Consider the following 14,918-nt stretch of genomic DNA (forward strand, 5'->3'; position numbering starts at 1 on the left):
GTAGTGTCCTTCCTTATCTCTTGTAACAGTCTTTATTTTAAAGTGTATTTTAGGGGCTTCCCTGGTGGCGCAGTGGTTGAGAGTCCGCCTGCCGATGCAGGGGACACGGGTTCGTGCCGCGGTCTGGGAAGATCCCACATGCCACGAAGCGGCTGGGCCCGTGAGCCATGGCCTCTGAGCCTGCACATCCGGAGCCTGTGCTCTGCAATGGGAGAGGCCACAGCAGTGAGAGGCCCACGTACAGAGGAAAAAAAAAAAAGTGTATTTTATCTGATACAAGTATTGCTACTGCAGCTTTCTGTTGATTTCCATTTGCATGGAATATCTTTTTCCATCCCTTCACTTTCAGTGTGTATGTGTCACTGGGTCTGAAGTGGGTCTCTTGTAGACAGCATATATATGGGTCTTGTTTTTGTATCCATTCAGCCAGTCTGTGTCTTTTGGTTGGGGCATTTAATCCATTTACATTCAAGGTTATTATTGATATGCATGTTCCCATTACCATTTTCTTAATTGTTTGGGTTTGTTTTTTGTGGGTCTTTTTTTTGTCTTGTGTTTCCTGCTTAGAGAAGTTTCTTTAGCATTAGTTGTAAAGCTGGTTTGGTGGTGCTGAATTCTCTTACCTTTTGTTTGTCTGAAAAGCTTTTGACTTCTCCATTCAATCGAAATGAGATCCTTGCTGAGAGTAATCTTGGTTGTAGGTTTTTCTCTTTCATCACTTTAAGTATATCCTGCCACTCCCTTCTGGCCTGCAGGGTTTCCACTTAAAAATCAGCTGATAACCTTATGGCGCTTCCTTTGTATGTTATTTTTTGTTTTTCCCTTGCTGCTTTTAATATTTTTTCTTTGAATTTAATTTTTGTTAGTTTGGTTAATATGTGTCTTGGTGTGTTTCTCCTAGGGTTTATCCTGTATGGGACTCTCTGTGCTTCCTGAAGTTGGGTCACTCTTTTTTCCCCATGTTAAGGAAGTTTTCCACTATAATCTCTTCAAGTATTTTTTAGACCCTTTCTTTTTCTCTTCTTCTTCTGGGGCCCGTGTATTTTGAATGTTGGTGCATTTGGTGTTGTCCCAGAGGTCTCTGAGATTGTCTTCAATTCTCTTCATTCTTTTTGCTGTATTCTGCTCCTTGGCAGTTATTTCCACCGTTTTGTCTTCCAGCTCACTTACTCGTTCTTCCACCTCCATTATTCTGTTATTGATTCCTTCTAGTGTATTTTTTGGTTCAGTTATTGTGTTGTTCATCTCTGTTTGTCTGTTCTTTTAGATCTTTGTTAAACATTTCTTGTATTTTCTCAATTGGTGCTTCCATTCTATTTCTGAGACTCTGGATCATCTTTACTATAATTACTCTGAATTCTTTTTCAAGTAGATTGCCTATTTCCTCTTCATTTATTTGGTCTTCTAGGTTTTTACCTTGCTCCCTCATCTGTGACATATTTTTTTGCTGTCTCTCTTTTTTTTTTTTAAATGAGTGGGATTGTGTTCCTGTTTTACTAGTTGTTTGGCCTGAAGCTTTCAACACTGGAGTTTGTAGCCTCTTGGGTAGAGCTGGGTCTTGGTGCTGAGGTGAGGAAATCTGTGAGACCTCACTCTGATGAATATTCCCTGGGGTCTGAGGTTCTCTGTTTGTCCAGTGGTTTGGACTCAGAGCTCTCACTGCAGGAGCTTTCGCCTGACCCTGGGCTCTTGAATCAAGATCCTGCAAGCTGTGTGGGGCAGCAAGAAAAAAAAAGAAAAGAAAATACAAAGTAAAACTTGGACTAGGAAACTAACAGATATGTTAGAAAGAATGTAAAAATAAAAATGTAGATGAATCAACAAGCGGAAGGTGCATCAGTACAACACTAGTAAAAAAGAGGAGGAGGGAAGAGAAAAAAAAAGTGTGGGGGTTGGGGGGGAAGGCCTTGGCTGTGGAGGGTGGGACCTAAGCAGGGTGAGGTTTGGGTGGTGGGCAGGGCCTATGCTTAGGACCCACAGGGCTGGAAAAGGCCCTGGGGGCTGTGGGGGGTGGGGCTTAAGCTCAAGGAACAGAAGGGCCCCAGGTGTGCCCCCCACTCCTGGTCTCAGAGGGCAGGGGACCTCACCTGGGAGCCCAGCAGGCTTCCTGGCCTCGAGTGGGTGGGGCAAACGCCCTCCTCTCCTCTCCTGCTCCTCTGGTCTGGGGTCTGGGAGGGCCCCTCCCGCCTGCCTCTCCTGATCTCCTCAGCCTCCCTCCTATGCCCCCAGGACCAGTGTGGATGGTGGAGGGGCCTTGGAGGGCAGGAGATCTGCCTGGGAGCTCAGCAGGTCCCTGGGCCTGAGTGGGCGGGGCAATAGCCCTCCACTCCTCTGCCGCTCCTCCCAGATGGCCCCTCCCACTTGCCTCTCCTGTTCTCCCCTTGCCCTCCTTCCTATGCCCCCAGGACCCATGCGGCCTGGATGGGGCTTTGGAGGCAGGGGGAACCGGCTTGGGAGGTCAGCAAGCTCCTTGGCCCGAGTGGGCCAGGCGATCACCCTCTGCTCCTCTCCTGCTCTTCCCGGAGAGTCCCTCCCACTGTCCTCTCCTGATCTTACCGGCCTCAGGGGCTCCAATCTTGTCTGGCCTCCACTTCTCTTCCCCCCTCGGTCCTGCTACGTCCTACTGGTTCACTCTGGGGTTCCTCCCATCTCCTTGGGGGTCAGAGTTTTCCACCAGTGGCCAGCAGGTGCCCTAGTTGTGGGGAGACACTAACTCGGCATTTTCCCACACTGCCGTCTTGACTCCTCCCACATATTTCTTTATATCCAGTTTTTACTGTTTATCCAATATTCATAACTAGTAGAAATGACCTGCTACTCAGTGTTTATTAATTATAACATTATAAGCATGATTCATGTTATTATACTTTTGAAAACATTTTTATTGGCTATATACTTTAGAACATAGATGTACTTTAATTTCCACACTTGAGCAGGGAAGTTTTAGATATACAGGTTTCCCAAGATCAAACTGAAAACTCAGAGTATCAGGCTTTTACTTAGTGTTGGATATTTATCTTGTTTCAGTCATTTCACTGTTATGATGAATATCTTTGTGCATAAAGTTTTTCATGCATTAGAATTATTTCTTCAGGCTGGATTCCCAGTAGTGGAATTACTAGATTCCAAGCTATAAACATTTTTAAGGCTTTAGATTCTCACTGTCAAATTTCCTTCCAAAAGTTATGGCATATTTGCTCAACAGAGGGGAACAAGGGGTCAAAATATGTTTGGTACACCCTTGGGAAAGAGTGGGATGAGGTAGTCCACACAGCTCATCTCAGTAGTGAAGCACACACATATAAACAGCACAAAATCTTTGCATTTCCTCCTTTGTCCACTTATGATGCCAGCTCATTTGGTCATTATGGTAATAGCCAGTCCCAGACTTTACCTGCTATGTGGGGTCCTGCCAATCATGATTCAAGAAACACTTACCATGTGCTTGGATTACCCAAAAACACACAGTTAGGGATAATTCTGAGTGGCAGCTCCCAGTTTAGCAAAACTCTGAAATGTTCCAAACAGGAGGTTGGTGGTAATCCCTGAGCCTTGTCACCATTGGAGCCCCTCCCTCAGGGTCCCCTGTCTTTCCCGAACTCCACAGGTGGGACCAGACCCATGAAAATGGTGTATCAGGGACATGGAGAGAGGGGTGCTCAGTGGGACCTGACTGTCTCTGGAGCCATCTCTCCTTGACCCATAAGGCATTTATGATGTATCTGTCATTTTACTTAACAATGTATCTCCTTTCACATGTGGTATTTTGCTTTAAGCAAACTTATAAGACAGAACAGGCTTGAACAAGCTTGAAGGGGAAAAATGAGTCCTCATTCCCAAATGAGGGACCGTATCCTTTACCATTCCACAGCGGTCAGGCAAGGGGTCACTTGACTAGAAATCCCCCAGGGTCCATAAATGGATAGAAAAGGGGGGCTGTGTCTCAAACACACTGAAGCCCAATCCATGGCTTTATTATGTGAGGGGTGTGTGTGTGTGTGTGTGTGCGCGTGCGTGTGTGTGTTGGTTTACTGTTCCAGAAATAACAACTCCTGGTTTTTTCTTATCAGTTTTCAGGGATGGTACACCCTATAGTGGTTATGGGGGTGACGGTGAAGGTTGTTGCATGCAGGGTCCTCATGGATAAGCTGAAGATTTGTGGGCATCCCCATCCATAGGCTCTCAGGACCATAAGGCAACCCTTTGAGGGGATCCTAGAAACCTTCTAAAGGACTGATGCCTTGAACAAATCTTTGGACCAACCAAGTCCACCTCCCTGATGGAACCCTGTTTACTGAATATTGCAACTGCCTTGGAAATTTTCCTTAGAATTTTATTGATGCCTCTGCATGAAATGTCACAGAAGAAAGCACCCCAAAGATAAATATATTGTAGGAAAGAGCTTCTTCTTTAGTGTTTGAGATATTTGAATTCTGATTCATCTGTCTGGCTCTCAGTGGTTTCCACATCTGAAGTGGGAACATGATGCTTAGCTTATCAGGTCATTCTGAGATTATAATGACCCTTATTGATGCATCGGGCACAGTGCCTGCCCACAGTTTGCGTTCTCTGTGCTAGTTCCCTTCTTTCCTCCCAGGAGAGAAGTGCCTTCGGTGGTGGGTCCCAATCTGAGACCTTCCTGGACAAGCCATCAAGACAGAGTTCCTGGAGCTTTGCTCCCATCTGCTTCCATCTGGCTTGAGTGATGGACGTACCTCTGGGAATCTGCTTTTACTCTACCACCTCCTCCTATTTCATTAAACAGTGGTTCTCAAAGTGTGGTCCCTGGACCAAGAACATCAGCATCACCTGGGAAGTTAGAGATGCAGCTTCTCAGGCCTTACCCTGAACTACTGAATCAGAAGCTCTAGGGCTGGGGCCCAGCAATCTGTGTTTGAACAAGCCTTACAGGTGATTCTGAGGTAGACTCAAGTTTGAAACCGTTGGTCAAAGGATGCCAAACTCTCGTTAATATTACCTACTTTCACATTTGGTCTGCTGTCTGGGCACAGCCCACCTGCCTTGAGACTGTGAAATTAGCTGAAATCTCTACCCGTGTCTCCAGCAGAGGCAGACCCAGTCGTGGAGTCTTTGTCTTGTCTCAGTGGCAGTGGTTCTTCTCACCTGTTGGTGCCCGGGCACAGCTGTGGTCCTCAGCACTTGGCAGGGCCTCAGCATGTGGGGGAGGAAGCCTTGCTCTTAGCTCTCCTACAGCCCTGCATGTGGATTATGCGGTATAAACTTTATTGTAGTTTTTCTTTCACTTTGTATTTTACATCCTATCCGTCCTTGAAATGATTCAGTTCTGCCAAAGTGGATAGAAAAAATAAAACCTTCAAATATTACCGGAACCACTTCAATAGTCTTGAGTGTTTTTCCTGATCAGAGGTTCAGAGCATATGCCAACCTTTTCTTCATTTTCCACTTCCAAAGTTCTGTCACCTCTTTAGTAATTAGGGGGAAATTCTCAGCATGTCAGGCAGGGCACCCAGAGTCGCTGTAACCGTAAGCTTTGAAGTCAGGATCCTGAATGTTACCATCACATCCTCGTTCCCAGCACAGGCTCAGCATGCTGAGGGTTACTTGACAAATATCCATCGAACGGACAGACTCAGTGCGTTTCTGGCCTCTGCAGAGCCTGCAGGTCTGGCTTGATCAATTGCCGGCATATTTTGAATGTTATTGAATTAAGACTTCCTTGAGTAGGCTTGTATTTATCTTGCAAGGAGCTCTGCCAAGATGAAATTAGATTTTATAAGGTCCTGGATGGTTGCGGGAGCCATAGCAAGGCTTTAATATTTCAGAGAGCAGTTATGTTGGGCTTGATCTCAAGTTCAAGGAAAATATGCAATATCTCCTTTGTGTGGTATTTGGTTGGGGGTTTTCAAGCATGATGGTGATAGGCCTCAGACATTACCCTGATTTTAACAGTTGTTTTGGGTTTGGCCAGAAGTGGAAATGACTCAGTGGTCCAAACAGAAATTGCTGTGGGAGGGATGTCTGCTTTCCAAACATAGGAACTTTGTGCTTGCTGTACCCTGTCCCAGGGTGCTTGCCAAGATCTTCCCAGGACGTATTTCTTTATAGCATTTGCTAAGAGGCAGTATAGTGCAGTAGCTAAGCACGCAGACTCCAGAGCCAGACTGCTTGGGTTAGGGCGCTGCCTCCGCCTCTGTCTAGCTGTGTGACCCTAGGCGCGTAATCAATCCCTTTGCTACCCCGGTGTCTTCAGGCAGTAAAATGGAGATAATAGTACTGACTTTATGGAGTTGTTGAGAGGATTAAAATAATTCATACATGGAAAGTGCTTTGAACACTTTGAACATCTCTTGGCACAAAGAAAGCCCTCAATCATTGTTAGCTGTTACTATTATCATTCAGGTTCAGTTCCAAAACCACCTGTTCTGAGAGTCCTTTCCTGACCACTTAATCCAAAACAGCTATCCCCACCTCAGTTTAATCTTTATTACACCACCACATTATGGTCCTCGTGACGCTGGCACGACCTGATATGAGAATTTGTTCTGTTTATTTCATGTCTCACCAACCCCAGAAATATGCTCTATGATATCAGGGGTTGTGTCTTGGTCACTGCTGAATCCTCGGCACCTGGAATACTGCTGAGATCACAGTACGCATTCAGTCAAGACGTGTTGAATGAATTATGGGTTCCAGAGCTAGTCTACTTCTGACCAAACTCAGAGCTATAGTTTTCCCGCAGTGTGGAGAGGCAGGGCATGATCTAGGGCTCCCACACCCCTTGGAGACCAGCTCTTATCCTGCAGTTCTTGAGAGCCTGAGCTGCACTTTGGGGAACTTCGGAGCCTGGTTCATTCCAGCACCTTCTAAGGCCTGAGAGGCATGCAGTGCTCAGCAGGAGCACCGTGCAATGGGGTGTCTCCACAGACTAAAATGACTTGGTCTTTCTAGCCCTCCAAGGACTGAAAATAAAATGAGAAGTTGATGTTTATTTTGAGGAGGCTTGGCTGGCCTCACTCAGACTCAAGGAGATGGATGCAGACGGGCCATGCTGCTCATCCTGACTACTCCTGTGGATGCCTGGTCACTCCTGCCATGAGGTTTTGCTAGTCCAGGTCCTGGCACAGTTCACAGGGAGCCTTCAAGTGAGAAAAATCTCACTTCTTCTTTTCCAGGCTTGGCCAAGGGTACATAACATTTGGATGCCCAAATCTATAACTTTCAGCGTTGGGCTTCTCTATTTTATATGCAGATGCATTCATTAGGATGCAGCCAGTCTGGGAACACTCAATCAAGACCCTGTTGGGGTCAGGCACTTGATGACTAAAAGCTGTGCTTGTCCACGTGGTTCTGGGGTGGTTTATTTTTCAATCCTCCCATATTAATCAGGACAGAATAGGCTGTGCTGCAGAAACAAACAATCCTGATTAAGTCTCAGTGACTTAAATGCAAGAGGAGTTTATTGCTCTTGCCATGTGTGGGGGATTCTCTAGGGCAGCTGTCGTCCAAGTGGTGACTCAGCGAATCAGGCTGCTCTCAGTATGAGGCCTCCCCCGGATCACTGCAGGAGGAGAGGAGAGACTCTGGAATTGTACACAGATTTTCCTCTGTTCAGCTCTGAAGTGATGTGCTTCCCCTCTGCTTCTCTTTCATTGGTTAGAACTGGTCACACGGCCCAGCTACCTGCAAGGGCCTGCAAAGTGTGATCTTCCATGTACGCAGGAAGGGGAGACGAAGTGGGTGTTGGTGAATGCCCTGATTCACCAACCATGTTTCCTGCACCTCCCGAGTGAAAATGACTTCGTTATGCAGAAAGACTGAGACTACTCACTTTGCACCTACTATTTGAAGGGACATTCCCCCAGCATTAAAAAGATACTTACTTTCTGTGCCAAGATTGTAACACAACTTGAATCTTCACTGTCTAAAGAAGAAAAATAAAGTCACATATTTAATATTTAGTGGGGGTACCCTCATGGTAGCACAGCTGTTAGACTGTGACCCACTAATGCATAGGATTTGGATAGAAGAAAAAAGTAATATTTCAAGGACTTGGGACATGTAAGCAGTGACTCAGAGACAGGAATGATTATGAATAGTACCATTAGCATGAAATTAGAAAACCGCTCAGACGTGAGAGTCTTTGAGGGAGAGGCTAACTACCCAGAAGACTTATTCCCTAACTTCGCAGGATTGGTAACGATATAAAGAGATGAAATATTCAGGTACTTGAATAGAGGTGCCCAGGCATTTGTTAATTTCTTCAAGGAAGATGTGTGGATGCCTGCTATAGGCCGGGCATTGAACTAGAAAGGGATGTGTATATAGGTAAGACATGGTTCAAGCCTTCAGAAAACTCACGGTCTAGTGGGGGATACTGATTAACAAAATAATAATGTCTGTACAACACGGGAATTGTAATAGAGAGGCATGCTCAAGGTGAAGTGGTGGCTTGTGAGGTCAGAAAAGGCAGGAGGAAGTATTTAAACTTACTCTGGAAGAATGGATAAGCATTAACCAGGTAGAGAAGGGAGCAAGAGCATTCCAGAATACTTTTTAAAGGCACAGAGTTATAAAACAGTAAGGCATGTTTTGGATTGGAGAATACACATATAAATAAATAAATAAAGTATGATTGGAGAATGGAATGGGGATGGCGGGGCATGTGATGTGCCTGGAGTGGTCATCTGGGCCGGGTCACAGGGAGTCTTGTTTGCCATGTTAAGGAACTTGGGTTTTATCTTGAGGATAATAAGGTGCCTTGGAAGAGTTTTAAGCTGGAAGCATAAGGCAATAATGATTCAGTTTTCTTTGGTAGCTGGCAGGAGGATTGAGTTAGAAATGACGAGACTAGAAGCAGGGAGACTGGTGGGGAGACTGATGGGGAAACTGATGAACTGGCCCAGGTGAGAAATGGTGGGATCTGCACTAGGACAGTGACCCCTGGAGATGAAGATGAGACCTAGTGAGTCTGCCATTGTTGCAGCAGAGACAAAGGAACAGCACACTGTACTTTTGATGCTGCTCAGATTAGGGGTACAAAAGAGGGTGTGGTGAAGGTAGGAGCCATCAAGAACTATATGATGTTTCTAACTCTGGTCTTGCCAGATGTAGCAGATGCTATTGGTGCCTTGTCCAGAGCCCATTTATCACGCTGGGTTGCCCACCCCCTAACTGCTGGGAGTGTAGGCTGCTGAAAGCTCACAGTTGTACTCCTTCTCCAGAGAATTGTCTTCCTTTGATAGGAGCTGCCTGGCTCTGGTTCATGCACGTGTCTTATCCTGGGGAAGCCCGCAGCCAGTGATGGATGCATATGGGAGCACAAAAGTTGGACCTAAAGGGTGCACAACATTGTGTTGTAGTTTGTCTCCAGAGCCTCTGTGGTCAAATCAAAGCTAGACTTTACCTGAGACCCCCATCCTTGCTTGGTTCCTTTCTCTGCCTTAGCCTGCTTCCCTCCCTCCCTCGTTTCTGACAACACTTCCTTAATATGGCACGTGCAGCAGAATCCTTGTCTCAGGCTCTGCATCAAGAGAAACCAGTCTGAGATACCAGGAAATGGTGGAGATGGAAGTTAATAAATGATTGGAAAATAAAACCCGCAAACTGCTACCCATCTGAGGAATGAGAATTAGAAAACATAGTCTGAGAACAAATGATGCAGTGGAACTGAGGACAGACACCCTCATCGTCTTGCCCATCTTTGAACGAGAATCCGAATTCTTCAAAGTGTGTGTGTACATGCTGCCCTTAGGGATCTGGGCCACAGCTGCTGAGTCCCAGGCCCCTTCTGATGCTCATCTATCTACGAAGCAGATGTGGCAGGTGGTGGAAAGTAGAGTGAGGGTCTGAAGTGTTCTCTTGTTTCAGTAGAGCAGCCTTGGCAATAAACCTGTGGTGGCTGGACCCCAGTCGCCTCATCTGGAAAGAGAAAGGTTGGGACCAAATAACCGCACCTTCTCCAGACCTAGCTTCAGCTTTGGAATGGAATTGCAAATACCAATAATACCTATCTCCTTTTTTTTTTTTTTTTTTGCCTGGGTGGCCCTGAAGGCTGTGGGCTGCAGAAATAGATAAAATGTGTCCCTGGCACACTCCCTTCCTTTCTAAGCCACCTTTACAAAGCCTGTGGCTCCCTCCTGTCCCCTTTATGCTGAAAAACACTACTCATGTGGGTAGAAGTCATTTTTAGCCTCTGCGTCTGGGTCGAAGGCTCCGAGCCCAGTTTCCCCATTGTTTTGTTGTCTCCTGTTCAAAGTGGACCCCACCATGCTGAGGAGCAGCCTGGCCAGGAGGAGGCCAGGCCAGTGCCGTGGGCGGCCTTGCAGTTACCCTCTTCCCAGTGAACAAACATCAGGTCACTGGCACGCAGAACAATACTAAGAGGGGCTGGCTGGGAGTTTTATTTTTGACTTCCCCTTCCAAAAAGCTTTGCTTCATTTTGGCGTGGGGACAAAAGGCAACTACCCCTTTCTGCAAACACTATAAAACCATATCCAGACCAAACCTCCCTTGGTGCTTTAATCAGGCAGCTGAAAGGTACCAGGTCCAGGTTGATGCTGAGGGCTTGTGTGCAAGGATGAAAATGCTCCAGGTCATCTTATACCCTGTGGGTTGTTGTGACTTGTCATTTTAGCTCCTGGTGTTATAGATGGCCTAGAGAGGAAGCGGGGGAAGAGAGTGGTCAGAGAGAGGGAGAAGCAGGGGAAGGAGAGAGAGTGGGAGGAGATGATAGAGACAGGGAGAACAGTAAAGAAAGCCATTGAGGGACAGGGAGAGAGGGAGAGAGAGATTAAAGAGAGGGAATTAAAAAGAGAGAATTAGAAACAGAGAGGCAAAGACACACAGAGAAGGAAAAGGGACAGGAGAGAAGAAAAGTGAGGAGAAGAAGAGAAAAAGAAGGGAGAGTTAGAGAGAAAGGTAGAGATGTGGATGAATTAAAAATAGTGGAGGATTCTTGCTCATTGCGAAGAATTTTGGAAGAGGAGGGTCACGGGCTGAGGCACAGTTGCATTGAGGAAGGGTAGTTATGAGTGAGCAAAACGGATGAAAAACTCTGAAAAACCATTTTGGCAGGCCCAGGATTGAGGGAACTGAGGGATATATGAGGCCAGGCTGGGTTTTAGGCCCAGGGCACACTGGCTCTTCCCAGGACCCTGGTGTCCCCAGCACACCCCCATCTGCCCAGGCACTGGCCAGTATCCCTGCAGCTGCCTTCCTTTAAAAGGAGGGGGCCTTAGGATCATGACCTTCTTTCCGACTCTCTGCTGAGTGCAATAGGAAAGGGGATGCTGTAGGGGGATCTACAGACACTTAGGGCACAGGGTTCTGCCTCTGTCCCCTGCCAGCTGTGCAGGCTTTGGCAAAGCCTGACCTTTCTGAACCTCAGTTCTGTCGTATGTAAAATGGTGACGACAGTGATACTGACGGAACTGTGTTTCTGTCCAGTGTAGGAGGGTCCCTAGTGCATTGCTTTCTCCCCTTCCCCATGACACTTCCCAGTAGAGTTCCCCGAGTGACTGTGGAGTTTGGGGTTTCTTCCTGACACAGCTTAACCCCCTGGTCTCTCAGGAATAAGGTTCCAGAAATAAGGAAAAGCGCTAGGTTGTAGCCTCCAGCCAGGCATAGAGGCACCGCTCTGGTAACTATGAAGACCTAGTCAGTTGGGTTTGGCTCTTGTGAGGGGGCAGGGTTGTGACAGCATTTCACGCCCAGAAGATAATGCCGCAGCTCGTTCAGCCCACGTTGGGCCCCTGTAAGCCTTGCACACTTAGATGTTTTGGGTAACGGGCATGTTAATGAGCTTGGTGGTCAGGATGAAGCTGGGGAGCCATGTCCACCAGGTTCTGCTCAGCCAGGGCAAGGGGAAGTGCAGCCCTGAGGTCCTATCCACCGGCCGTGAAATAAAATCAGCGGAACAACTGCCTTCCCCAGGCTGCAATCAGAGATGGTTTTTTTTTTCTTCAGCTCTTTTCATTGCCATTTTGGCTTTTTGGATGATCATCCCCCAGTTCCAGTTCTTCTGCCCTGACGTGGGGATTCTTGTAGTCATGAGACTGCCTGCCCTGGGTGAATGTCAGGCTGAGGCCAGAGACTTGGCATTGCCAGAGAACACAATGCATGCTCCCATTTAATCTGTTGAAATTGATCAAAGGAATGGCTCCAGACCAACACGTGAGTTGCTTTCCTAATACCACCGTTTACCAAACCCCCCCCCCCCGGGGGGCCAGGCTCCACTGCACAGACATCTCCTCCTATCCTCACCATCCCCCACCTCCCGCCCCAAGGATAACAGGAATACAGTGTTGTGTGTTTCAGTGCAGATGTGAGAAAGCTCAGAGAGATGAAGACTTGGCTTACAAATGGTGGAGCCAGGATGGGACGGGGGCCAGTCCCCCAGACTCATGGACCCCAAGCTCCCAGGAGGACCATGGATGGGATGCTGGATGGAGGACTCTTGTAGGTGAGGGAAACGCAGCCTGAGTCAATGTGGATGGACAGAAAAAAGCTCCCCTTGCCTTTGGCAGAGGTCAGAATAGTGGCAGAAGGCTCCCTCTGCTGAGGTTAGAAGAGGTAAGGATCCTAGTCATCACTACCCTGCTAGTACTGAACATTTAATTGGAAATATGCCCCCAAAGGGAGCGGGGCAAAACTTCAGACTGAGATGGCTTTGGTCATAGAACTCTAGAAATTTAGTTTCAGTTGTTTCATCTTAGTAATTAAGGGTTTGAAAGGCACGGACAGGCTTTCCCTTGCTTTGCAAATGACCCACGCACGCGCGTGCGCACACTTACATCACCGCCTGGAGCTTCAGAGAGAGCCAGGCCACACTACTGGACAGCTTGGGAGGCCGCCTTGACTCCATTCCCTAATTGCTTCCAGGGACCCAGGCAAGCAGACACCACCTGGGCATTGTAGCTGTCATCTCACAAGGAAGGAGGAGGGACAGTATCCTTTGAGAAGATGCTTCATTTTCTGTGCCTTTTCTCCTGCCTGCACTGCTGGGTCTCTGCTGGGGCTGGAGAGATTAAGGGATGATTGTGTTCCTGCATTCCCTTGGGCTGTATCATGTGCCCAGGCACTTGGATCGGGCTGCTCTATAGCACTGATCAGTTTCCAGTACAAGGATCTGTTTCCAAGGCCGTCTTCACCACTACATTGTCAACTCCCACTGAGCCCGGGGCCAAGCCGGATTCACTGTTCTCTCTGAGCACAGAATCTTCTGGTGGAGAAGCTGGAAAGAAGGCATTGAGGACAGAGTCAGAAAATAACATTGCCCTGGCAGCCTCACCACAACTCCTCCAGATTTGCCTTTCATCTGCAGATGCAGAAATCCAGACCTACCAATGAACCAGAATTCCAGGAATTCCTAAGAAGCCAGGGAGCTGGGCTAGCAAGTAATGTGTTAGTTTTGCCATAAGAACTAGAATAGGTCAGACCAGCATCCTAGCTCCCTGTGAACAAATCTGCATTGGATACCCAAGGCGTTGGTTCTCACACTTGAAAGAGCATCAGAATCACCGGGAAGGCTTGTTAAAACACAGAGGGCTGGGCCCCACTCCTGAAGTTCTTCTGATTCAGTAAATCTGGGGTGGAGCCTGTGAACTTGCATTTCCATTATGTTCCCAGGTGATGCTGATGCTGTGGGTCCAGGGACCCCAACTTTGAGAACCATTGTGCTAGGTCAATATGAATGTATTACATGGAGAGGGAAACATGGCTCCAGTGGTCCCCAAACGCTGGGGATCTACAGGGCTATCTGGGTCATTATATACCACACTGCTTCCATTTTTCCTTCTCTTCGTCGTCTTATAAAAATAACCAAACCAAAAGAAAAAATATCCACAACAACAAAAATGATCCTAAACAATAGCGATAATAACCACCACTACACACGCAAAAGAAAGACCAAAAAAAAATGTATCCTCAGTGCTGTGAAATGGTTTTGCACAATGTCCTTAGTTGGAAATGACCCTAGTTCCGGACAGCAGGGAACCCTGGCTTGGTCTAGGTGGAACAGAGTTTGCCAGCAAGATCCCCAGCCCAAGGGCAGGAGGCAGATGAGGTGATGGCCCTGCTCAGAGGAAAGCATGCCAGGAAGTTGGTGTGAGGATGAGCCATCCTCCCCACCTGTTCTCTCCTCAGCACAGCTGTCTCTAAGGCATGGACGCCTCACCATCTGTGCTTTTAACGTGCGAAACACATTTTAAAATATACTATTTAATTAAAAATGATATTTGTCAGCTCACTGCTGCGCCAACTCCCTTCCCACAGTTGTATTGCTGCCGGAGCTCTAGTGCAACCGGAGAAGAAGTCAGCTTTCCAGGGAGCAGAGGTTGGGCAGTGGTGTGGAAGTTCAAGGCAAAGCCTCAAAGCTTTTTAGAGCCAGTGGTCAGACCCTTGTGTTGTCCCTGGAGATCTGGAACCCTCCGGAGGTCAGGGTTAGACAGTCTAAGGTACTGATGTTTCTGGAAGGGCTGGGCACCTCTTAACCCTCCATGAACTTTTCCACCCTTTCCCCCACTTGCAGATCAGACCATGTAAATATTAATCCATCAGTATGTCTACCTAAAAAATCCTAATAATCTGCAAACTACACATCCCTGCCTAGAAGCTGCCTGGGTACCTTGGGTCTCATAGCTGGCATGTACCTTCTTCTTTCAAAGTCTAAACGATACTTCTGTTGGGCTTGTTTGCTTCCCTCCATTGTGGAAGTTTGGAAGATTTTTCACAGCCTCTTCCTGCTGTGCTATGAATTCATGCCTGCTCAGCTGGTACCGCTTTCCCATGGTGAGGAGTCTAGGGGTGTCATCTGGGCTTTTAGCTCTGTTGTCAGCTTTGAAATGAATTGTAACCATGTTTTGTGGCAAAAGGGAAGAGGTGAGGGAAGGAGGAAGAGAGGGAGAGAGAGAGAGAGAGAGAGAGCGGCCTAATTCTAG

The sequence above is a fragment of the Delphinus delphis genome, chromosome 10 (genome assembly GCF_949987515.2).
Source record: "Delphinus delphis chromosome 10, mDelDel1.2, whole genome shotgun sequence".
Lineage (NCBI taxonomy): Eukaryota > Metazoa > Chordata > Mammalia > Artiodactyla > Delphinidae > Delphinus > Delphinus delphis.